Genomic DNA, 26,075 nt, shown 5'->3' on the forward strand with positions numbered 1-26,075 from the left:
AAAAATGTATTTTAAAAGTTTAAATTGATATTCATTATGTAACATTCATACATTTGTCTACAATTTATTTTTGTGCTTTATTTTTCCTTGTTTTCAGGACAAAGTTCATATCTATCTTATAAAAGCATCTGGTGACAGTTATTTCTTTTTTCTTTTTTTAGAAAAATTAGTGTTGCATTGAAACTAATTCTTCCAAAAACTTTGATAGAATTTAACTTTGAATACATCAGAAGCAGCAGGTTCAATCTGCCCATTTGCTAGTTTCACAACAGGTTATGTATTATTAAACATATCTATTTGATTTTCTGTTAGTTTGAATATTTTATATTTTTTAAGGCATTCTTGTATTGCTTGTTGGTCTTGGTTTTCTTCTCATATAATTATATAATGAATTCTGATTTTTAAATTTAGTCTGTTTTTTTTTTAAATCTTGTTTAATATTTTGTTGATTTTGTTTGATTTTTATTTGTTGTTTGTTTGTTGTTTTATTTGTGGATTTTATTTTTTACCTCTTGCTTTTGATCCATCTGGCTGAAATGCATAAAGTTTATTACTTATTTATAAGAGCCAAACTTATCCCTATATATTTTTGTTTGCAGTTTATTTATTTTTACTATTTCTTCTTTTAAAATTATTTGTGATGACTTATTGACATTTTACTTTTTAAAAATGCATATTAAGCTTATTATACTCTTCTATTTTGTTGACATATGTTCTTAGGGATATAAAATTTTACTATGATCCACTTGGAAGAAAATCTAGTATCTTATTTCATCTATAATTCTCCCTTATGTAATTAGCAATGCTTTTTATTATTTATCCTTTTAGTCACTAATTATTTAGGGCATCATTCTCGATTCTCACTTTGGGTGTATCTTTATTGCTTCTATTCCATTAACTGATTGTATTTTATTGTATTATAGCCTGTGAAGGATATGTTTACTACGTCTGCCTTCTTACATTTGTTTTCAATATCTCTGTGCCCTAATATGTGATAAAATTTTGTAAAAGTTTTCTGTGGTGTTAAGAAATAGTGTATATTCTTTACCAGATTCATTTAAAAGATTTCATAATTCTTTTACCTCTAATTTCTCCAACAATTCATTCAATCCTTTATTTTCCATTTTGTTTATTTTTTCTGTTAAACTTATAAAACACTAAGAGATGGTCATTTGAGTATGCAGTCACTATTTATTTTTACTATGCATTACTGTGGGTCAGTTGATTTTCTTTCATGAATTTAGATGTTAAGGCACCTGGAACATATAGTTTAATACTAATAGTGGCTTGTTGTCTATTGTTCATTGCTGCCTAATGTTATTTCTTTTTCAGTCTCTTATGCTGTGAATTTTTATTCTTTTCTCTGATAATAGTATTGCAACTCCTGCTTTTTTTTCTGGATTCAACTGATACATAAGCAATTGAGTAGCAATTCCTAAATTTTTATTTAGTATATATTTTTTAAAAGTGTGTTTCTTATAAGTGATAAGGAAGATTTTTTTTCCTTTCTGATGTTTCTTCTTCAATTGACTGGGCTCTACAATCCATTCATATTTAAAGGTATTAGAGTTATATTGATAGTTTGCTCAATTTGTAATTTTTTTCTAAATTTGGATCTTTTCTCTTATTCTCCTTAAAGATATTTCTTCAGTTGTTTATCTTAATCTATTTTTAAGGAAAAATGTTACTACTGGCTCTCTTTCACTCATTCTCAAGATCTGCCTCTTCCAATCTATCCTCTTTCCATAGTTTTAGGTATTTTGCTTTATTATTCTTTTTTACTTATGGGCAGCTAGATGGTGTGGTGAATAGAGCACTAGTGCAGGAGTCAGGAGGACCTGAATTCAAATCTCACCTCAGACACTTGACACTCACTAGCTGTGTGACCTTGGGCAAGTCACTTAATCTCAATTGCTTCATCCTGGGTCATATCCAGTCATCCTGATGAACATCTGATCACTGGATTCAGATGACTCTGGAGGAGAAGTGAGGCTGGTGACCTGCACAGCCCTCCCTCACTCAAAACAAAGTCAAGTGCAAGTCATGTCATTATTTCTCTGGTGGTATGGTCTTCCTCAGCAATGAAGGAGGAACACACATTTCCATTCTTTTTTACTTATTTTGTTTATTTTTTTTAATGTTCTAATTTTTTTCGGGAAAGATAATAAATACATTCACTTGCCTTCTCTCACCTTCAGTTTGTTTTTATTTTTAAATTTATATATTCTCTTCCTTTTTATAAAAATAACTTTTTTATTCTCTTTATTTGTCTTCCTCATGTCTATTCTAGAATTTTACTCTTTGATTCTTGTCCCTTATATCTACTTAGTTTCTCTTTAGTTTTTGTACATGAAATTCAAATCATAAGTTTTCAAATCTATCCCTTTACCATTGCTTCTATTCAACTTCTACCCTTATCTCTTGTATACTTTCAGAATGGTATCTCTTAATGGTATCTCTTCTGTGATTTTGTTTTTGTTACTGTTGCTATTTTGTTATTGACTCCTTCAGTGCCATTCTATTTTTAGGTTTTTAAAATATATTTTTTGCTAATATAATTTATTTTGTCAACAGCCCTTTATTGGTTCCCATATTTATTTTTCTTATAATTCGGTTGTCAGTTTTTTGTAGTTATACATTTTATTTCATTAATCATTTTCCAATTACATTTAAAATTAACATTGACTTAAAAATTTGAGTTCCAAATTCTCTCCCTCCCTCCAATTTCTTCCTTACCCATTGAGAAGGCAAGCAATAAAGTGTCAATAAAGCATGTGAAGTCATACAACATGTACTTCCATATTAATAATGTTGCCAAAAAAACACACCCAAGAAATATAAAGTGAAAAAAGACATGGTTCAATCTTCAAAGTTTATCAATTCTTTTTCTGGAGATAGATACAATTTATTATTTGGGTCCTTTGGAATTGTGACTAAGATCATTGTCTTGATCAGAGTAGCAAAGTCTTTCACAGTTGATCACCCTTTAACAGTATTGCTTTTATTCTGTACAGTGTTCTCCTGGTTCTGCATGCATCACTTTGCATGAGTTCACATAATATTTTCCAGATTTTTCTGAAACCATTCTGCTTGTCATTTCTTGTACTAAAATAGTAATTAATCCCAAGCATATACCACAATTTATTTAGCAATTTTCCAGTTGTATGTGTATCCCTTCAATTTTCATTTCATTGCCAACACAAAACATTGGTATAAATATTCTGTTGTGTAGATAGGTCCTTTTTCCTTTATCTCTTTGGATACAGACCAAGTAGAAGTGTTGGCAGATCAACCTGTAGACAAAGTTTTTTGACCTTTTGAGAAGAATTCCAATTAGTTTTCCAAAATGTTTGGACTAATTCACAGTTCCACTAACAGTGTATTGATTCCCTCCAGCATTTATCATTTTCCTCATGTATCATGTCAGCCAATCTGATAGATGTGTCAGTACCTCAGAATTGTTTTAATTTGCATTTTTCTAATCAATGTTGATTTTGAACACTTTTTCATATGTATATCAATAGGTTTGATTTATTCTTTTGAAAGATCTTTTTACCACTTATAAACTGAAGAAAGGCTCTTATTTTTATGAACTTGGCTCAATTCCCAACATATTTGAGAAATGAAGTTTTCACTAGAGAAAGTTGTTGTAAGTTCTTTTTTCTCCCAGTTTCCTTCTTGCCTTCTGAATTTGGCTGCATTGATTTTGTGTATCCAGTTAAAAATTGTGTGATCAAAATTATCTTTTGTAAATTCCTGTTATCCTCTCTATCTCTTATTTGGTCACAAAATCTTCCCTTATCCAAAGATCTAACAGGTAAATTTTTCTCAGGTTTACTTACTAAATTATTCTTTGTGTCTAAATAAATTAATCTATATTGATCTTATCTTGGTATACAGTATGCAATTTTCATCTATGCCTTGTTTCTACCAAACTGATTTCTGGTTTTTCCAGTAATTTTTATTAAATTATTAAATTTTTATTAGTTTAAATTTTCTTGTCTGAAAACCTTGGATCTTTTTGTTTGTCAAACACTAGATTACTGTAGTCATTTACTACTGTATATTGTCTGCCTAATCTATTCCACCAATTACTAGTATTTTTTCTTAGCCAGAACTAGATAATTTTCATAATTATCACTTTGAAATATAGTTTGAAATATGGTACTGTTAGGTTGTGTTTCTTCACATATTTTTGTAGTGATTCCCTAAATATTCTTGTCATTTTGCTATTCCAGAGGAATTGTGCTATAATTTTTTCTAACTTTACAAAATAATTGTTTGCTGTTTTGATTGATATGGCACTAAATAAGTAAGTTAACTTACGGGGTATTTTCATTTTCATTATATTTGCTCAGCTTACTCATGAGCAAATAATATTTCTCCAGTTGTTTAGCTCTGTCTTTATTTGTGTGTAGAGTGTTTTCTAATTCTGTTCAAATAGTCCTTGAGTTTGTGTTAGAAAGTGTACTTCCAAGCATTTTATATTTTCTGCAATTATTTTAAATGAAATTTTAATTTTATTTCTCCATTCTGGGTTTTTTTTGTAGTAATTAGAAATGCTAATTACTTATATGGGTATATTTTATATTCTGTAAATTCATGGAAGTTATTAATTGTTTGAATTAGTTTTTTAGTCAATTCATTTGGGTTCACTAAGTACACCATCATATCATCTGCTAAGAGTGTTATCATATTGTCTGTTTATTCATTTAATTTCAATGATTTCTTTCTGGATGCTTGAAGTATTTTCTCTTTTACCTGGGAACTCTGGAATTTGGCTATAATATTTCTGGAAGCTTTCATTATGGGATTTTAAAAAAAGTTGTATCCACTGGATTCTTTTAATTTCTGTTTTACTCTATGGTTCATTGATATCTGGGCCGTTTCCTTTCCTTTTCTTGAAATATGATGTCTAGGCTCTTTCTTTGACCATGACTCTCATTTTCTCTAATAATTCTCAAATTATCACTTCTTGATCTATTTTCAAGGTCAGTTGTTTTTTCTAAGAAATATTTCACATTTTTTAAAAATTCTTTTTACTTTATCTCATTGTTTCTTGATGTCTCATAATGTCATTATCTCCTCTCCCCACTTTCCCAACTCTATTTAAAAAAAAATGATTTTCTTCAGAGAGATTTTGTACCTTTTAAAAAAGCATTGGCTAATTGTGCTTTAAAAATTTTTCCCATCAGTGAATTTTGTATCTCTTTTCCCGTTTGACCAATTCTGTTTTTAAGATATTTTTCTCAGTATGTTTTATTCTTTTTTTATCAAATCATTTTTTTGTAATTTTCTTTCTTTGCAATTACTTCTTTGTTCAATTTTTACTATACCACTCTTATTTGATTTTGAAGATAATTATTAACTCTTTCAGGAATTCTTGTTGGTCTTGTGTACAATTGACAAATTCTGACAATTTCCCCCAAAAAACTTTCCTTTTAGCTGTTTTGACCTCATTGTTTTCCTCTGAGTTTGTGTCTTGATATTCTCTATCACCAGAGTAGATTTTTATGGTCAGGTTCTTTTTTTCTGTTGCTTACTCATTTATTCAGCTTATTTCTTTTAATTAACTTTTAATTTATATCATAATTGGACTCTCTTCCCAGCATGAGAGGGAGGGGCTCTATCCTAAGCTTTGAGAATTTCTTTTTGCTCTGCTCTTTTCAGAGATTGTTCTGGGATTTTGTAATTCAGTGCTTCTAAATTTATGAGAACTGGGAAGATTTGTGATCTCTGCTCTCTTGATCTACACTCTGGTTCTTGTCCAGGAAGTCCTCTGTTCCCTTGGGATTTCTATACTCCTCCTCAGGGTGTTTGCTCCTTTATGACTTACAGTGATATTGCTCTTTAGGGCCCTTACTTTCTCTTGTCTTTCTGCCTTTGTACTGTGACCCATAAGTGGATATAAGCAATGGAACCATCAATCAACTTCCAGTCCTGCCTTCAGTGCTAGTATAGGATTCCCTTGAAATTTCTTTCTGATCAGTTGCCAGCCCCCTTTACAATCTCTGGTTTGAGAACTCCCAAAGCTGTTGCTATTTCTGTCACCTAGTTCCACCACTACTGCTCTATCCACATGGATTCTGGGTTAGCCCCAAGCTAGTATCACTTATCTCTCTTTCCAAAGAGCTAGGTTGTCTTGGATTCGAAGAATGCCTTACACTGACTTTTTGCTGGCTTTGCCACTCCAGAATTAAATTTGATGCATTATTTTAAAGTTGTTTTGAGGGGAATGCTGGCTTAGTGCTTCCTCTACTCCACCATCTTGGCTCCACTCTGGTTTATATTTGAAACAGATAAATTCTTCAGATTTTATTTTATTTGTTCCTGAAATGCCTTTTTATTGATCTTTTGTAATTTTAATCTTTTTTTCTCCCTCATATTCCACTATTGCTCACTTTCTGACTACCCGCTTTGTGATTTCCATGGTAGCTGGGCCTCAAAGCTCTTTAGCCTGCATCCTATTTAGGCTATTTATTATATTTTACAAATTTCAGTTTCTACTTAAAGTGACATCAGAGGGAATAGAACTAGACCTAGCTTAGTGCCAATATCATATCTTTCTTTTTAGGCCTCAGGCAGCTGTACATAAATACTGACATTCTGCTTCAGTTCCCTATTTTTCTCAGTCTCCTGGCTGAGCATGGCTGCATCACAAAAAGGAACAACACTATAGCTCCAACCTTGATTAGCTTCTGACTTTTTGTTTCCCATGATGCAGACAGAGAATGGTTGGGAATTTAATTCTGTTGCTTGTGGATGACTCAGCTTGTCCAATCCTGCCAAGGTGTGGGGGCTGGTGGGTGAGGGGAGTCAAGTGAATTGGTTAGGGATTAGGGATAGCCCTCTCTGCTGTTAGTTCATTGGACTGGTGTCTCTGAGGGTTCATAATGCCTTAGACCCTGCAGATAACTGAAACTGATTTATCTCTTACAGAAAATTCTTATTTTGGGGATGTTTGACACATCAAGAAGAGGAGAGAAAGTGTCTAGTTTTCTATCTCTTTTTATTCTTCTCTTTATTCAAGGTGTTTTTCATTTCTTAAGCCCCCAAATATTGCATTATATTACACAGTTCATTAATCTGTTTTTTGAGATTAATAATAAAATGTGTTTATCCATTCTCTAATTGACAGACGTTTACTTTGTTATTAGTTCTTTACTGTCATAAAGATTATGTGATGAATATTTTAGTGTGTTGAATGTCTTTAAAAAATCAATTATTTTTTTTTAAAAGATACCTAGCTGTAGAATTTCTAGGTCAAAGGTCTAAATATTTTGGCCAACTCATTTGCATAATTACTTACTGCTTTCTAAGATGATATAACAGTTCATGATTCCACAAACAATGAATTAATAGACCTATCTTTCTATCTCTCCACAAGCTCTGCAAAATTGAAGATTTTTGCCTTTTGTTACCTTTGCAGTTTTCTGGGTATAAGGAGAAACCTCAGGAGTTTGTTTTTCTTTCTTTTTTGATTTATATATCTCTTAAAGATTTGAAGCATAATTTCATATGGTTGTTTATAGTATGAAATTATTTTGAGAACTGTTTATTCATTTCCTTATCTACTGAGGAATGACTTTTTATTTCATATATTTCTTCTGGAGTCTATATATCTCAAGTACCAGAACCAATCCAAGGAATTTGACAAAAATGCCTTTTCCATTCAACCATCTCCTTTCTTATCCTAGATGCATTAATTTTGCTTGTGTAGATACTTTTAAATTTTATGTAGTCAAAATGATTAACTTTATTCCCTATAAAAGCCTATGTCACCTATTAGGTTAGGAAAAGTTTCCTACACTCAAGTCGTAGGTAAGATGAGATTTCATCTACAAGAGATGCTGCTTTGAGACATGAACTCACTGGACCAGTTCTATGTAGGAACTGAGCTAAATTCTGAATATGCTCCCCACCGAACCCCTTGGTCATGTAATGGAGAATATGCCTTCCCTAAGGTTGATGGGGAAGAAATCTTTCTACTTTTTTCTTGTTGTCTCTGAAGTAAATTTCCCTGTGTTAAACCTAATTGATGTCAAATGCCTGTAACGGCAAGTAAAATAGGATCTTTTGCTGTTTTTGTTTTAGTAAAATCAAGAAGTATAATGTCTCTATTTGAATGTGACTAAAGAGATATTTCTCATCCATTATTGGGCCTGGGAAGACTTGTAGAAAGGTCTACCTTTTTTGTTAATGAGGCACTGGTTCTCAAGGGATGTGATGCCCTTTGGCTCTAAGAAGTGTATAAAGACTCTGATGTGCAGTTTTAATTTGGGGCTTACTGACTGGAAGTGTTTGTTTGGCCAGAGGAGGAGGACTCTGGGAAGGCTGTTTAAGGAGCCCTCTTCCTTTCCCCTCCTGCTTTGAAATCCTGGATGTCAGTGCTTCCATCTGTGTTAACTATCAGATAGTTGGAGTCCAACTGTCTGTTGAATTCAGGCAGAGGAAGCCATGTCTGTTGACTTTTTGATTTCCCTGTATTTTCTTTGAAGTTCACCCTGAACTAGGTGAATGATACATGTGTCTGTGTCCCCAAAATTGGTATCTATTTTTATTACACAGTGGTCTACAAAGAGTGCTTTCTTTTCTTTGTTTTATTTTTAAAGATATCAATGCTTCTAACAAGTATTTAAAATTTGTTTACCCTAACATATTGTCAATTTTTGTAAAGGTCAAATGAGTTGTTGAGAAGTACGTATATTTTAGGGTTCCCATTGAAAATACTCAATATATCTCTCATTTTTTTGTATTCATCTTTTGTAATATAAATTTTGTTATAGTCCTTTAATTTTATTCTACCTACATTTTGGCTTTTAGATATATTGCTTTTATTCTTTCACATCATGACTATTATGGGAGTGTTTTGCATAACTACACATGAATAACCTATAATGAATTGCTTGCCTTCTCAATGAGGATGGGTGGGAAGGAAAGATGGGAGAGAATTTGAAACTTAGTTTTTAAAAAGAAATGTCAAAAATTGGTTTTACAAGCAATTGGGAAATAAGATTACAGACAATGGGGTATAGAAATCTATCTTGCCGTATGAGAAAGTGAGGCAGAGGGGGATGGGAAGGGGTCAGGTGATAAAGGGGCTGGCAGACTGGGGGAAAGGGTAATCAGAATGCAAGCCATCTTGGAGTAGGGGGGAAGGGAGAGATGAGGGGAAAATTTAGAACTCAATACCTTGTGGCAATGAAAGTTGACTAAAATAAATAAATAAATGCAAAGACAAAAAGATGTATTGCTTATAAGGAACAGATTGTAAGGTTTTGTTTTCTTATCTACTCTACATACACTACATACACTTTCAATATATTTCATTTTGTAATGTATTTTAATTAAAAATTATAAGCACTAGATTTAGATAGTGAGTCTTATATGCGTCTTGTATTATACGTTTTCTAAATTGAGATTTGATGTTTTTGCTGTTCCCCTTCCTCTTTTTTGTTTAATCTAGTTTAGCATAACCTTATTACCATGAAATTTCTCTCCCCCTCTAACATGCCCTCTCAACTATCAACCTTTTCTCTCATTTAGGAGTTTAGTACATTCTTATATTTTCCTTTTTAGTTTTCATTTAATTATCTAATTCTCTTTTTTCTTGCCTTCTTTTCCCCTTTCATTTGTGAGGTTATTTCTTTCCCACATCTCCTGCAATATCTTTTGCTTGCTAGGATTTTCCCCTACTTTCTGAATCTTTTTTCCTAAAAAAATGTTTTTCCTGTCTTTTCTTTCATATTTCATTTTGAATATTAAATTTTTTTTATTTTATAGGTTTTATATGTACTCATTTCTTTTTTAATAACATTATGTTCCACAAGAAATTGTAATTCCTAAAATCCCTAGTTTGAGTTATCTCTTCACAACTTTTTTCCTACTATTTTTACAGAATTTGTCCCTTGTGCCTTTCTTTCTATTTTGACCTACTCTGAGGGAGACAATGAAGACAGAAACCCTATTCCATGCTAAAAATTCCCTGTGTCACAAATTATGCCATCCAGTTCTAACCTCTGCTCTCTCTTTGATTATATTCTTTTCTATTTTAAAGCAATGTGCTTTCTGAATCCATGCCTTCCCATCCTTATGTTTGCCAGATACTTCTAAGAGCTCAGATTTTCATTCTCCTGAGCTAAGTGGAGGTGTCCATAAAAACACAAGGTTCTTCTAGAAAATGTGCACCCAAACTCTGGAGATTAGGCCCATTTTAAGAAGTTTATCCCCCTTTACAGACTATATGTCATGGAGATGTTCTTCAATGGAATTCTCTCCCATGTACTGAATGAAGATTTCTTCTCCCCCCACCTCTTGTTTCAATCCCCTTTGTGTCTTACTTAATCTCCTCTAGCCCTTCTTTTTGATGAGAGCCTACAAGAGTTATTTTCCTTTAGGTGTTTACCATGGTCTTGACTAGGATACATCAAACATTCCACTCTGGCAACTTCTTTCTTTTCCCTTTTAATGTACTTTGTCATCCTGCAATTAATTCATTTAAAGTACATACACTTATACACCTAGAGGTGTTTAGCCTATAGTGTTTCCTCTTTCTCTCTCTCTCTCTCTCTCTCTCTCTCTCCCCACATTACACACACACACACACACACACACACACACACACACACACACACACACACACACACACATCATTGTTTAGAACATATGTATTTTATTTTTCATGAGTAAATCTTTTTTCTCTCCATACCATATCTTTCACTTATTGGGCAAAAATATACATGAAAGAGGCATTCATAATCAAGCAAAATAACTTTCTTCATGGGCCTTATATATATGTATATAGACATGTACATATGCATATATATATATATGGGATTGATTTAGGATAAAGAATTATATATTTATGTATAAATTTATGTATATATGTATGTAGATGAGAGAGGAAGAGAGAGTGAATTCTTTTTTTAAAAAATTTATTTGTTTTTAGTTTTCAACATTCATTTCCATGAGATTTTAAGTTCCAAATTTTCTCCCCATCTCCCCCTTCCTCCACCCCAAAACACTGTGCATTCTGATTACCCCTTCCTCCAATCTGCCCTTCTATCATACCCCTCCCTTCCCTTATCCCCATCTTCTCTCTTTTCTTGTAGGGCAAGATATATTTCTATACCCCGTTACCTGTATTTCCTATTTCCCAATTGCATGTAAAAACAATTCTCAACATTTTTTCCTAAAACTTTGAGTTCCAATTTCTCTCCCTCCCTCCCCTCTCCACCCATTCTCTTTGTCAAGGCAAGCAATTCAATATAGGCTATATATGTGTAGTTTTACAAACAACTTCCATAATAGTCATGTTGTGAAAGTCTAGCTATATTTATCTCCATCCTATCCTGTCCTCTATTTATTCTATTCTCTCTTTTGACCTTGTCCCTCCCCTAAAGTGTTTACTTCTAATTACTCCCTCCTCCCATTTGCCCTCCCTTCTATCATCCCCCCACAACCCATTTATCCCCTTCTCCCCTACTTTCCTGTACTGTAAGATAGATTTTCATACCAAATTGAGCATACATGTTGTTTCCTCCTTAAGCCAAATGTTATGAGAGAGAGAATTTTTTCAGAAGTTAAGCAGTGTACTTTATCATTGACTCTTTGGAATCTTGTCTAGTCCTTTCATTGATTAGAGTTCTTACAATTTTCAAAGTTGTGTGTTTTTAAAGTACTGTCAATATATAAATTATTTTCCTGCTCTCTACTCATTTATTTCTTCATCAATTTATAAAAGTCTTCAGAATTACTTCCTTTGTAATATTGAGGTTATAGTATAAATTGTTCTTCTGGATCTTTTCACTTTATTGTGTATCAGTTTATAAAATTCTTTCTATGATTCTTGGAATCATCCTTTCATCCTCATTTCTTATAGTAAAATAGTATATTCAATTACATTCATTTACCACAATTTGTTTAGTCATTCACTAATGATTGGGTATCTCCTTACTTGTCCTTTCTTTTAATCCAACCCAAAAACAACAGCTATATATTTCTGTTAATATATGATCTTTTCTTGATCTTCTTGGGCATAAACCCTTACAGGGATATCACTGGGTCAAAAGGTGTTTACTGTTTAGTAACATTTTCTACACAATTCCAAATTGTTTACTAGAATGGCTCTACCCTTTTACAGATTCACTAAGAGTGTGTTAATGTGTCTTTTTTCCCTTCATCATTTGTCATTTTTTTGAGGTCAATTTTACGTATCTGAAAGGTATGAGGTGAAACCTCAGAATTTATTTAACCTATTTTTCCCTAATTATTGTTGCTTGTGTTGTTGTCCAGTTGTTTCTGCAATGTCCAACTTTTTCTAACCCAATTTGAGGTTTTCTTGGTAAAAGTATTGGAGTAGTTATCCATTTTCTTCTCCAAGTCAATTTATCGATGAGGAAATTGAGATAAATGGAGTCAAGTGATTTACCCATGGTTACATAGCTAGTAAGTGTCTGAGATTAGATTTGAAATTAGGTCTTCCTGATTGTAAGCCTGGGATTCTATACACTGCAATACTTAGATGTCCTTTCTAATTGATTATTATTGATTTGGAATATTTTATGAGTATTGATAGTCTGAATTTCTTCCTTAGAGAACTGACTGTTCATATCCTTAGAGCATTTAGCATTTGGGGAATTCATCTTTATAATTGTTGTTTTCCTTTTAATCTTAACTTTATTAGATTTGTGGGAAAATCTTTATATTTTATGTAACCAAAATTATCCATTTTATATTCTATGACCTCTTCCTCCTGTTTGGTCATAAATTTTTCTTGTTTCTATTAATATGATAGGTAATTTTTACTATATTTCTCTAATTTTTATAAATCGACCTTTTATATCACAATCATTTTTCCATTTGGAGCTTGTTATACAGTATGAGGTATTAGTCTAATTGCTTACATACTTCTGTCCAATTTTCACAGCAGTTTTTTTTTTAATCCAATAGAATATGTTGTTCTATTCCCTTCAAAGGTATCTATTGGGAGCAAAACAGTCTTTTGTTATTCAGATTTCTTTCCTTACTATGCAAAGGTCTTTTTTTTGCAAGGGAGGGGGCTGCTTGTAAAATTGAACTTCTATGTATCTTGGAGTTTCAAGTATAGTTATCCCCCTTACTCCTTTATTTCATATTTGACGAATCTATGTATTCTTCTAATGGATTTTGCTTTCCATATTTGTAAATTCTGAATAGGCCATTATTATGATTTTCATGAGAATTATACCTTTTTTTCTAATCCATATTCTGTTTTACACAACAATTAGAACAGACAAAGGTCCTAGATGACAGTAGTATACAGCAGACTGAAGGAATACATGGTAACTCAGGAATGACAAAGGAAGAAGGGAGAAGTCACCAGGAATATCATTCAGGTTATGATTTTTGTCAAGGGTATCTCATGCAATCTCTTCAGGTCCTTTTTTTGAAATGAAGTGGATTTAGTTTTTCAAAAAAGAGAAAAAGCACTTAATATTATAGGCCAGAAAAAAGCTTTTTCAGTGGAGTGGAAGAGGGTGCAGGTGAGAGCAAAAGAGTGAACCTTACTGTCATTGGGTTTGACTTAAGGAAGGAATAACATGCACACTAAATTTGGCATGAAAATCTATCTTACACTACAGGAAAGTGGGGGGGGGGAGGGGACAAGTAGGGGGTAGGAAAGATGATAAAAGGTAGGGCAAATGGGAGACAGGGGTAATTAAAAATAAACGCTTTTGAGGAGGGACAGGGTCAAAAGAGAGAATAGAATAAATTGGAGACCAGATAGAATGGAGGGAAATGTAGTTAGTCTTTCATAACATGACAATTATTTTGCATCGCTAAACATGTAGAACCTATACTGAATTGCTTGCCTTGTCAATGGGGGTATGTGGGGAGGGAGGAAGGGAGAGAAATTGGAACTCAAAATTAAAAAAAAAAAGCTATGTTAAAATTTGTTTCTGCATGCAACTGGGAAAGACATACATGCAATAGGATATAGAAATTTATCTTGCCCTACAAGAAAATAGAGGAGAAGGGGATAAGGAAATGTGTGATAGAAGGGAGGAAAGCTGGGGGAAAGTGTAATCAAAATGCATTCTGTCTTAATGTGTACAGTGGGGATTTATGGGGAGAAAATTTGGAACTCAACATTTTGTGGAAGTGAATGTTGAAAACTAAAAATTAATTATTCAATTAATAAAAATAAAAGAATCTAAATTTAAAATGTATATTGAAAATTTTTTAAAGTATGTGTAGCAAAAGAAATTTAAAAAATAATATACATATATACTATATAATGCCTTAGAAAATATTAATTCATGAATTAAAAGTAAAACATATAAATCATGGTCAGTGATATGATCCTTATTCATTTTGTACAAGAGAGAAAGGAGAGTTGCACTCTTTTCAGATGTGGACCAGCCATGTAGTAAGTTCTAGCTCCCGAAAGATCTGCAATCAGGTGTCAAAATCTAGCCTGTATGTCTGGGCTGAGCTGGTCATTCTTGAAAAGTTAGCAGTGTCACCTATTAGGACCAGAACCAAATTAACTCTCTGTATGGTGATATATAAATCCTCAGTGTCATTTCTCTTTTTAAAGAATTCATATACAATCAATAAAAGCTAAATTTAGATCAATTGTCTACGAGGCTCTTACTCTGTTCCTCAAAGTTTTGAACTTTATTGGTAGAATTATTCATTAGAAAATTAACTTAAAGATGTGATTAGGAACTTCTGATGAATAGCACACTATCAATTATTTGAGCTTAATTATATTATCCAGTAGAAGGTCTGAATCAAGCATTTTGGTTTCATTTTAAAATGATGTGGACATTTCAGATGTAGTAAAAATGATAGAACCTCATGTACTTAGTACTTCTTATTTAAATTGTCAAAAAAAACCCTCTTGAACTGTTGAGTGCATCTAATGAAGTTCAGTGAATTTACAAGTGCAGTTTATATCTGCTCTAAATTGCTGACAACTTAATGTTGCTTCATAATATTGAGCTCTTGGTAAAAATATTTTATGACAAGTTAGGAAATACAAATAGAAGCACTATCTTTCTGGGGATCTGTATTTGGGATGAAGATTGATGCTTTCCATTCTCCACAGGCAATGACAAGGAATGCTATACAAATAATTCACTGAACACACAAGAAGTCATATTATCTTGTATAATTGTCAGAAAGATATCTATTCAGGACTTAGAACTGGTTATGGATAAAATTGACCTTAGTCAGAAATCATTTCGTTTCTTTTCTCTCAGCATTTCTGGGGATGGCTCATCTAGTTCTGTGGTAGACATAAAACCAAGACAATTCCCTTTTATGCACCTACTCATTCATGCAGACATTTACTTATTTATTTACGTATTTATTTTTCACTAGAGCTGTATTTTTTCACTCTGTAGGATTAATTTAAAAAGAAGGTGTTCATCTGCAGTTTGGTAAAGGAAGTTAGATATCAGGAGCTCTCTATAACAAATAAAATCACCAATATTTTTTAAAATCTTATTTATTAATAATTTTTTTCACATTCCTTCCTAAACACATTTCTTTCCTTCTTTTCCGTGAGCCATTCTTGCTCACAAAGATTTAAAAAAGAAGAAATAGCAATTCTTCAAAGCTAATTAACACAACTTTTTTGGTATTATATGCAACATTCAACATTTGTAGTACCCTACTTTTTAGAAGGAGAGAGAGAGAGAGACAGAGAGAGAGAGAGAGAGACAGAGAGACAGAGAGACAGAGAGAGACAGAGAGAGAGAGACGGAGAGAGAGAGAGAGAGAGAGAGAGAGAGAGAGAGAGAGAGAGAGAGAGAGAGAGAGAGAGAGAGAGAGAGAGAGAACAGATACAGAAAGACAGGCAGAGATTTGCATTTTTTAACTAGGGTTAAGCTTAGTCATTATAATTGCACAGTGTTCAGCTTTGTTTTTGTCTGAGGTATTTATCATTTCCATTTAAACTGTTGAAGTAACTGTTTCTATTATTTTGCTTGTTGTGCTTTATTTACTGTACTATCTCATATAAACTCCCACATTCCATACCTTTTAAAATTCTTCAAATAATTATTTCTTACCATATAGTAATATTCTATTCTATTTAACATAAATTGTCTAGCCACTCCCAAATCAAGAGAAACCTATTCTGTTTCTGTTTCTTTGTTACCACAAAAAGTGTTGTCAAGAATATTTTTGTATATATCATATGGAATTTTTTCTATTTGTCTCCATAGGGTATATGTCTAGCAGTGGTATATCTGGGCCAAAGAGTATGGGCACTTTTGATACTTAAAAACAAACAAACAAACAAAGCTAATCCTTAATTATTTTCCATAATGGTTGGATCAATCTGTGGTTCCACCAATAACATGTGTGTGCCAGTCTTCCCCAATTTCCTCAGTATTAACTATTTCACATTTTGTCAACTTTATCAATTCATTGAGTGTCAGGTAAAACCTTAGAGATATTTTGATTGGAATTTCTCCTTTTATTTGAGACTGACCTTAACTATATAAAAAGAAAAACAACGAAACAAAAAAGAAGGAAAACAAAGCCAAAGGTGGCAGTCCTTAAAAGGGGACATGTAAGAAAAATCTTTGGTTATTTGTTATTGATTTGTTAACTTGGTTCTGCCTCATTAAAAGACATTAATTTTGTGTTAAGAATTTCTCCCTCATTTCTATACTTATTCCATTGTTTTACTGACAAGTTCTGTGTTTATAATTTTTTTAAATGTAAAAGGTACAACTGATTTTCATCTCTTTAGTTTAGTAGGTTTTCTCATTTATCTAGACATCAGACTCCTCAATGTTTGTGACTGATAAATCTTTGTTTATATAATTTGAGGTAATTATTCCATTTAGAACTATCTTACAAAAACCATGCTGTCCAGTTTAATTAACCAAACATCTACTAAGTACCTACTGTGAACAAATCTCCAAGTGAGCTGGCCCAGGTGCAAAATAGAACAGACTGAACTTGTATCTATCAATGACTACTTCCAACTTCTAATCCATAGACTATTTAATGAGAATGCATAAGTTTTTACAATTAGATGTTTGAACAAATTGTTCAACCTTGTATCTTTTCTATAATGCTAGAGCACATTTTTTAAAAAAGTTAAATAGGTTAATCTAAAGTGATTGCAAATCAATATTGCATTTCCCCAGTTCAGCTAATCACTTGTAGAATGTGGTTTCCAGGTTGTGGCCTGTGCCATGTCCTCATAGATTTCTCAAATAAGACCATTTTTCATACTGCCATTTTGTTTGTGTATTAATTTGTTTTTAAAAATATTTTTAGTTAGTTTTAGTTTTCAACATTCACTTTTATAAGACTTTGAGTTCTAAACTTCCCCCACTCCCCTCCCTGTTCCTCAAGATGGCATATAATCTGATATCAACTACACATATGCACTCATATTAAATAAATTTCCACATTTCTCATATTGTGAAAGAAGAATAAGAACAAAAAGGAAAAACTACAAGAAAGAAAAAAGAAAATAAAGAGAAAATAGTATGCTTCAATCTGCATTCAGACTCCACATTTTTTCCTCTGGATGTAGAGAGCATTTTCCATAATGACTCTGAATTGTCTTACATCATTGCATTGCTCTGAAGAGCTATGTCTAACAAAGGGGCTCATTGCACGATATTACTGTTACTACAGTCTCCTCCTGGTTCTGCTTATTTTACTGAACATCAGCTCTTGCAAGACTTCCCAGATTTTTCTGAAATACACCTGCTCACCATTTCTCATGGAACAGTAATCCATTACAAACATATACCACAACTTGTTCAGACATTCAATTGTTGGGCTTACCCTCAATATCTAATTCTTTGCCACCACAAAAAAAAGCTGCTATAAATATTAGTACATGTGGGACCTTTTCCCTTTTTTATGATCTCTTTGGGATATATATCAAATAATTATATTGCTGGATCAAAGGGTATGCTAAATTTTATAACCCTTTTTGGCATAGATTCAAATTACTCTCCAGAATGGTTTGATCAGCTCACAACTCCACCAACAATGTATTAAAGTTCCAATTTTCACTCACTCTTTGGAGCAATGCAATGATGTAAGACAATTTCAAAAGAGTCATGATGGAAAATACCCTCTATATCCAGAGAAAAAATTGTGGAGTTTGAATCTCATCTCCAATATTTATAATTTTCCTGTTTTGTCATTTTAACCAATCTGATAGGTATGATGTATACCTCAGAGTTGTTTTAATTTGCATTTCTCTAATCAAGTGATTTAATGCATTTTAATATGATTATGGGTAGCCTTAATTTCTTCATCTGAATATTGCTTGTTCATGTCCTTTGATCATGTGTCAGTTGGGGAAATGACTTTTATTCTTATACATTTGACTCAGTTCTCTTTTTACTTTAGAAATGAAGTCTTTATCAGAGACATTGATTGTAAAAATTGTTTCGTAGATTTCTGATTCCCTTCTAATCTTGGCTGCACTGGCTTTGTTAATATAAAAAAATAATGTAATGTAATCAGTATTATTCATTTTGCATTTTATAATGTTCACTATCTCTTATTTGGTCATAATCTTGTTTTGGTCATAGGTCTGACAGGAAAACTATTCCTTACTCTTTTAATTTGCTTATAGTTTCAACCTTTATGTCTAAATCCTATACCAATTTTGACATTTTCTTGGTATATGGTATAAGATGTTGGTCTATGCCTACTTTCTACCATAGTTTTCCAGTTTTCCCAGTAGTTTTTGGCAAATAGTAAGGTTTTATCTCAGAAGTTGGAGTCTTTGGGTGTATCAAACAGCAGATTACTATTGTCATTGACTACTGTGTTTTATGTACCTACCCTATTCCACTGATCCACCATTCTGTTTCTTAGCCTGTACTAAGTAGTTTTGATGATTTCTGCTTTATAACATAGTTTTAAAACTGATAAAGCTTGGCCACCTTCCCTCACATTCCTTTTCATTAATTTCCTTGATATTCTGGACCGTTTGCTCTTCCAGGTGAATTTTGTCATTATTTTTTCTAGCTCTATAAAATAGTTTTTTCGATAATTTGATTGATATGGCACTGAATAAGTAGATTAATTTAGGTAGAATTACCATTTTTATTATATTATCTTACTCTCCCCTTGAGCAACTGATATTTTTGCAGTTATTTAGATTTCATTTTATTTGTACGAATAGTGTTTTGTAATTGTGTTCACATAGTTCTTGGGTTTGTCTTGGCAGGTAGATTCCCAAACATTATACATTGTCTACAGGTACTTTAAATGGAATTTCTCTTTCTATCTCTTGCTGCTTAGCTTTGTTAGTAAAATATAGACATGCTAATGATTTATGTGGGTTGATTTTATGTCCTACAACTTTGCTAAAGTTGTTACCTATTTCAAGTAGTTTTTCAGTTGATTCTCTAAGTATATTATCATATCATCTGCAAAGAGTGATAGTTTTGTTTCTTCATTGCCTATTCTAATTTCTTCAATTTCTTTTTCTTCTTCCATAGCTAAAGTGAGCATTTTTAGTATAATATTGAATAATAGTGGTAATAATGGACATCATTGTTCTACCCCTGATCTTATTGGATATGCTTCTAGTTTATTCCCTTTACATATAATGCTTGCTGATTGTTTTAGACGGATGCTACTCATCATTTTAAGGAAAATGACATTGGCTATCCTTTCCAGTGTTTTTAATAGGAATGAGTATTTTATTTTGTCCCATGTTATCTTTTCTTATGCATTATGTGTCTGCATTCCTGTTAGAAGTTTCTTAGGGAATAATTCTGGCTATACTCTCAAAATGAATTCTGTAGATGGTGAGCTATTGCCTGACACAAACATGTACACAATATTTTTTGTGTGTTGTCTACTTCAATATTGAGGACTAACATTATTTTAGAAAATGCAGTAAAGTGAGTTGTGATGTAGTGCTCTGATGTTTCCTTTCATGAAATTTCCTCTGAAATTTTATTTACATTTCTACTCAAAATATCATTCATGCACTATCACTCCTATTTAGAGCACTCTGAAAAGTATACTTTGCCTGTTCTTTGCTCATTAAAGTTAGCATCATGCTTTGGCCAGTAATAATACTTATTCTATTTTGTCCAGGTCCACAATTTCACTAATATAGGGAACACTTTATATCCACTCTGAACGTTATGACTGGCTGTTTTACATGCCTATAATGGTCTCCCTCTTCTTTTATACCTCCTGACTTCTGTTACATCCTACCTGAAATCCTACCTTCTACAGGAAACCTTTCCAAAATCCTCTGAATACTGGTACCTTTCCTCTGTAATCATTTACAATTTCTCTTGTATATAACGTGTTTATATGTAATTGTTTGCAGTGCTGTCTCCCTCATTAGATTCTGAACTCCTTGATGACAGGGACTGTCTTGGATCTTCTGCCTAGAACATAGAAGATGATTAATAAATGCTTTTTGACTGACTAAATATATAGTTATATCTACGCCTATACACATATATAGGAAGGTAGGTAAGCATGTTGGATAGCATGCTGGGGCTGGAGTCAAGGAGATTTATCTTTTTGAGTTCAAATCTGGCCTCAGAGACTTACCAGCTGTGTGACTAGGAGCAAGGCATTTAACATTGTTTACCTCAGTTTCACTTATGTAAAATGAACTGAAGAAGGAAATTATAAACTGCTCCAATATCTTTGCCAAATGAGATCATGAAGAGTCTGACAAAATTGAAAGAATGTTCAACAAAAATAATACACATACAATGCATATACCCATATATACATATTATATATTCACATATACAGTGCTAATGTAAATTGAAAGGGTCAAAAAGTGAAAAGGAAAAAACAGAGAGGATAGAATTACTTATGAGAATCAATCATTCAATATTTATGGGGTGCTTATTATTTCCTAGACACTGTGCTATGTACTACAGAAAGAAAAAGAGCCAAAAGAATCTCACAATAGATGGAGATAAGATGGCTGAGAAAAGTCAGGATATCATCTGAATTCTTCCCAGTTGCTTTTGGAAACAATGTTAAATCAAGCATCTAAACAGATTCTGGAGCAACAGATTCTATGAAAGGATGGAGTGAAACTATTTTCTATCCTAAGAGAGCTTTAAGGACTTCTGGAAAGATCTATCTCATTTGGGTAAAGGGGATCAGAGCCCAGTGTGGATGGTATCTGGGCAAGCCAAAAGGAGGCTCTTAGCCACAGCACAGATCATCAACTGACACCCTGAAGTCTTGGGTAGGCAGGTCAGTAGCACAGCAGGTCACCTGTGAGGCCTTGCACACCAGTGCAGAAGGCAATTTATAAGCACCAGAAACCAGCAGCAACCGGTGTGACTAGCCTGGGTCACCTCAGCACAATGAATAAGTTACCAGCATCTGAGGCCCTAGTTCATAAAGTCAGTGACCAGGTCCGTGACTCAGCACAAAGAGTTCAAGATAGTGGCTCCTGTGTTCCAGGAGGAGGGTTCATTTTTAAAAGTCACAAAATAAGGAAGAAATTAACAAGAAGCAAAAGTGAACAATGATCATTCAAAGTTTCTATGGTGACAGGGAAGATCAGAACACAAACTTAGTAGAGGACAACATTGTCAATATACCTATATCTGAAAACTCAAAGGGGTATATGTGTTGGTCATAAGCCAAAAAAGTCTTTTTGGAAGAGCTCAGAAAGTTTTGTAAAAGTCAAATAAGAGAAGTAGAAGAAAAGATGAGAAAAGAAAGGAGAGGCTTCCAAGAGAAAATCATTAGCTTGGAAAAGGAAGGATAAAAATTGACTGAAGAAAAACAATTGCTTAAAAAACACAATTGGCTCAACAGAAAAAAAAATCTGCTGAAGCAAACAGCTCCTTAAAAAGTATAATTGGCCAAATGGAAAAGGATGTTCAAAAGCTAACTGAAGAAAATAATACCATAAAGGTACAATTGGGCAAGTGGAAGCTAATGACTCTAATGAGACACCAAGAATAAGTCAAACAAAATCAAAATAATTAAATAATAGAAGGAAATGTAAAACATCTCGTTGGAAAAAACAACTGACCTAGAAAACAGATTCAGGAGAGATAATATAAGAATTATTGGCCTACCTGAAAGCCATGATCAAAAAAAGACCCTGGACAGCATCTTTCAAGAAATTATTGAAGAAAACTGCCATGAGATCCTAGAACCAGAAAATAAAATAGTCACTGAAAGAATCTACAGATCACCTCCTGAAAGAGATCCCCAAATGGAAACTCCAAGAAATAGTATAGCCCAATTCTAGAATTATCAGGAGAGGAGATAATACTACAAGCAACCAGAAAGAAACAATTCAAATATCAAGGAGCCACACTCAAGATTACACAGTATTTAGCAGCTTCTAAATTAAAGGACTTGAAATATGACTTTTCAGAAGGAAAAGGAGCTTGGATTACAACCAAGAATCAATTAACCAGAAAAACTGAGCAAATCCCTTAGGGGAAAAGATGGACATTCAATGACATAGGGGATTTTCAAACTTTCTTGATGAAAAGACCAGAGCTGAATAGAAAATTCAGTCTTCAAATACAAACTCAAGAGAAACATAAAATGGTAAACAAGAAAGAAAAACAACAGCAACATGACTCTTAATAGGATTAAACTGTTTACATCCCTACATATGAAGATAGTACTTGTGACTTGAGAACCACATCTTTATTAAGGCAATTGGAAGGGATATACACAGACAGTGTTTGTGTAAGTTATCTTTGATGTGATGATTTTAAAAAAAATAATGCATGAAAAAATGATTGTATCTAGAGGAAAACAATGGGGGCAGAAGAGGGTAAACTGCATCACAGGAAGTGTCACTAATGATCTATTACAATAGAGGGATAGTAGGAGGGAGAGGAGCATTGTTTGAACCTTATTTTCATCAGATTTGGCTCAAAGAGGGAACAACATACATACTTATTTGGGTATTAATATTTATCTTATAGGGAAGTAGGAGGGGAAAGCCAAAAGTAAAGGTAAAGGATGCGTACAGAAAGGAGGGCAGAAGTAGGAGGGGAAAGAGGAAATAACGGGAAGTAGGACTGATAGAAGGGAGGAGAGAAACAAAACACTGGTGAGGAGGTACAGGCAGAAAAGGGAGAGAAAAGTATGAATAGGGGAAAAATAAGATGAAGGGAAATACAAAGTTAGTAATCATAACTGTGAATGTGAATGGGAAGAACTCTCCCATAAAAAATGGAAGCAGGTAGCAGAGAGAATTGAAAACCAGAATCTTTAATATGTTGTTTACAGCAAAAATGTTTGAAGCAGATACACACAGGGTAAAGGTGAACGGTTGAACAGAATATATTATGTTTCAGCAGAAGTAAAATAAAACAGGGGTAGCAATATTGTTCTCATACAAAGCAAAAACAAATATAGATGTAATTAAAGAGATTAGGAACAAGAGTACATCTTACTAAAAGGTACCGTAAGTGGTGAAATAAAATCAGTGCTATACCTATATGCACCAAGTGGCATAGCATCCAAATTGAGAAGTTAAGTGACTTACTGGAAGAAATAGACAGCAAAACTATGCTAGTTGGGGACCTCAACCTCCCCCTCTCAGAACCAGATAAATTTAACCACAAAATAAACAAGAAAGAAGTTAATTAAGTGAATAGAATTTCAGAAAAAGTTAGATATGCTAGAGCTCTGGAGAAAATTGAATGGGAATAAAAAATAATATATGCTTTTCTCAGCAGAGCATGGCCTCTACACAAAAACTGGCAATATATTAAGGAATAAAAACCTCATAATCCAATACAGAAAGGCAGAAAAATTAAATGCATCCTTTTCAGATCAGATGCAATAAAAATCACATGTAATAAGGAGTCATGGAAAGATAGATTAAAATTCATTGGAAACTAAATAATCTAATCCTAATGAATGAGTGCGTTAAACATCACATCACAGAAAAAAATAAATACATTTCCAAAGAGAATGACAAAAATGAGACAACATACCAAAATTTATGGGAGGCAGTCAAAGCAATACTTGGGGAAATTTTATATCTTTAAATGCCTAAATAAACAGAATAGAGGAAGAAGAAATCAGTAAATTAGGCATGCAAATAAAAATACTAGAAAATGAGCAAATTAAAAATCCCCACATAAATGACAAATTAAAAATTCTGAAAATAAAAGGGGAGATCAATAAAATTTAAAGTAGGAAAACAATTGAACTACTAAAGAAAACAAAGCTGGTTTTATGGTGAAGAGACATTAAAATAGATAAACTATAGGTAGTTCTATTAAAAAAAACAGAAGAAAACCAAATTATCAATATCAAAATTAAAAAAAAAAACTGAATTCACCACCAAGGAAGAAGATATTAAAGCAATAATTATGAGTTATTTTGTCCAACTGAATGCCAGAAAATCAGACAATGTAAGTGAAATGGAGGATATTTACAATAATAAAATTGTCCAGAATAACAGAAGAGGAAATGAAATACCTAAACAACATCATTTTACGAAAAGAAATTGAACAAGTCATCAATGGACTCCATAAGAAAAAAATATCCAGTGCCAGATGGATTTACAAATGAATTCTACCAAATATTTAAAGAACAATTAATTCCACTACCATATAAACAATTTGGAAAAATAAGCAAAGAGGGAATGCTATACAAATTCCTTTTATGTCATAAATATGGTGCAAATACCTAAACCAGGAAGAGACAAAATAGAGAAAGAAAATAATAGACCAATTTCTCTAATGAATATTAATATAAAATTTTTAAACTTGAATAGCACAAATATTACAAAAATTTATGATGAGGATAATGCACTATGACCAGGTGGGATTTATATCAGGAACACAAAGCTGGTCCATATAAGGAAATCTATGTTCATAATTGACCAGATCAATAACAAAATCTGATAGAAAACATATAGTTATCTCCATAGATGCACAGAAAGCTTTGACAAAACTCAGGACCCATTCTTATTAAAAACACTGGAGAGCAATAAATGGAGTTTTCCTTATTGGTAGTAACTAAAGCTACCAGCAAGCATTATATATAATCAGGATAAGCTAAAAGTGTTCCCAGTCAGATCAGGGGTGAAACAAGGATGATTATTAATGGGGTCAGCTAGGTGACACAGTATATAGAGCATTGACCCTGGAGTCAGGAGGACCTGAATTCCAATCGGACCTCAGACACTTGATACTTCTTGGCTTTGTGACCCTTGGCAAGTCACCTAACACCAATTCTCTTGCCAAAGAGAAAAAAAAATTCCATTATCACCACTATTATTTAATATTGTACTAGAAATGTTAGCTTTAGCAACAAGTGAAGAAAAAGAAATTGAAAAAATTAGAGTAGCAAAGATGAAACAAAATAATCATTCTTTGCAGATGATATGATAGCATATGTAGAGAATCCTAGAGGATTGACTAAAAGTTACTCGAAATAATTAACTGCCAGGCCTAGAGGCCTGTGTGGGCTACCCGAGTCTTCTTACCTCACCTCCGAGGTCTTCAGTTGGCCAAAACCGGATGCTCATATGAGAGAAAGGACGTTCCAGAGTCGAACAAGGGTTGAGCTTTATTTCAGGGTCTCGGTTACAAGTGCAGGGGGGTCTTCCTAGGAGGAAGAGGGGGAGATTTCCTAAGGAGGCTAGGATCTTAAGGGATTGGAAGTAGAAGTACAAGCGGGGAGAGAGGGGGAGGGGAGAGAGGAAAGAAGAAAAGCGGAGCCTACTGTCCTCTTGGCTCCTCATGTGTTAAGAGAGCTTTCAGGCTTCCTCAATCCTACTTAACCTTCAGCCGCATAGTTTGCATCTGAATACCGTGCTGTTAGGTAACTAGGTGTGCCCAGATCCGGGACAATCTCGAGGGCGGGGAGATCTCTCTCCCATCACGTTTCTCACGGGAAGAGGCGGAATTACTCGAGATAGCTCGGTTCACCTCGATTCCCTGCCGTTTCCTGGGGGGGTCTCGTGAGAGCTCTAAGATTTAGAAGCTCCCACCTTTCCCCGCCCGAGACTGTCCACATGGAATTGAGCTTCCAATCCCAACAATTAACAGTTTTAGCAAAGTTACAGGATATAAAATAAACCCACATAAATTATCATCATT

The sequence above is a fragment of the Notamacropus eugenii genome, chromosome 3, assembly GCF_028372415.1.
Source record: "Notamacropus eugenii isolate mMacEug1 chromosome 3, mMacEug1.pri_v2, whole genome shotgun sequence".
Classification (NCBI taxonomy): Eukaryota; Metazoa; Chordata; class Mammalia; order Diprotodontia; family Macropodidae; genus Notamacropus; species Notamacropus eugenii.